Genomic DNA, 1,375 nt, shown 5'->3' with positions numbered 1-1,375 from the left:
CGGAAAAGCCGAGGCAGGGAGAAAGCTGCCGTGGTTGGGAATTGGGGGGCTGGGGGGGGACGACCAGAGAAGGTCGGTGGAACCGGGGTCCCCCGGGACCCCCCGGCTTCGGATCCCACAGGTGGGCATCGCCTTGCCGGCAACCGGTAGCCAACGCACACCGTCATTGCCGAAACTCCCTGGCGGGCCGGAGCTGGGCAGGGGGGTGAAGTTGCCAAAATTTGGGGGATCCAGCCCCGATCTCCGCATGGGGGGGGACTCCAAAGTGATGAGAAAGGGGGGAAGCGCTGAGAGCTTGAGCGTTGGCGTGGCAGGGAGGAAGAGGCTGGAGTCTCCCAGTATGATCCAGTGGAAGCTGAAAACTCGGGGGGCGGGGGGTGATGAGGGGGCGCAGGCCCCCTGGTTCGCTGTCCCCACCGTGGGTTTCACCGTGCCGGGAAAGCAGCCGGAGCTGGTAGGCCAGAAGATACCAAAAGCCACCAGCGTAGCGGCGTTGAAGGTGCCGGCGTTGGAGCTGGCACCACCAGGGATGGATGGGCTGGAGGAGACCAGCAGGAAGGCTACGGCGCAGGGCCGCCTGCCTCGGGTCAAATTGCCAAAATTCGGCCCAGGTTTTGCCGGGAGCAGGTTGGAAAGTGAGGGGAGGATGAGGATGGGCGGCGTGAAGAAGGCGGTGTTGGTGTTGGTGAAGCCAAAGGAGAAAGGAGAAGACAACCAGGTGGTGGACCCCCATGCCCACGTCAAGGAGGAAGAGGAGGGCAAGGCCCCAAGATGGCGGTGGGTGCCCAGGGTGGGTTTCTCCCCCGGGGGGTCCCCGCCGGAGCCCTCCCTCACCCAACCCAAGGCGGGGAAGATGCAGTTACCCACGGTTGAGCTCTCCACCGGGGCCCCCGAATTCAACAAGCGTCCGGTGATGATGGAAGTCAGCCCACCCTTCAATTTGGGGGGGTTTGGGGGTTCGGGGACCCCGAAATTTCAGCTGCCTAAGCTGGTGCTGAGCCCCCAACTCTGCGGTGAGCAGTGAACACTCCCCCCCCCCCAAACATGGGGGTCTTCAGGGACCCCCCCCGAAACAGTGATGGGGTGGTGGAGCATCACTTGCTCCCCCAGACCCTCTTTAACCCCCTTAACCCCCCCAAAAAATTCCTAATCTGGCTTGGGGGGGGAGCAGTTGAAGCTTTTTTGCCCATTTTCCAGGTGTTAATATTAACCAGGGAGGGAGGGGGGCGGCAGCGTCGCTTCCCCACCCCAACCCCTCGCTCTCAGCTCGGCTGGAATAAATGTTAACCCCAAAAAAGCCCTGAGGGTGTCTTCTGTGGGGTCTGGGGGTGGGGTTTGGGTGGTGGAGATGGGTTTGGGGGACCAAGGATGGGTT

The sequence above is a fragment of the Egretta garzetta genome, unplaced genomic scaffold (assembly GCF_000687185.1).
Source record: "Egretta garzetta isolate BGI_Z169 unplaced genomic scaffold, ASM68718v1 scaffold2101, whole genome shotgun sequence".
Lineage (NCBI taxonomy): Eukaryota > Metazoa > Chordata > Aves > Pelecaniformes > Ardeidae > Egretta > Egretta garzetta.
This window is presented reverse-complemented; position numbering follows the sequence as displayed.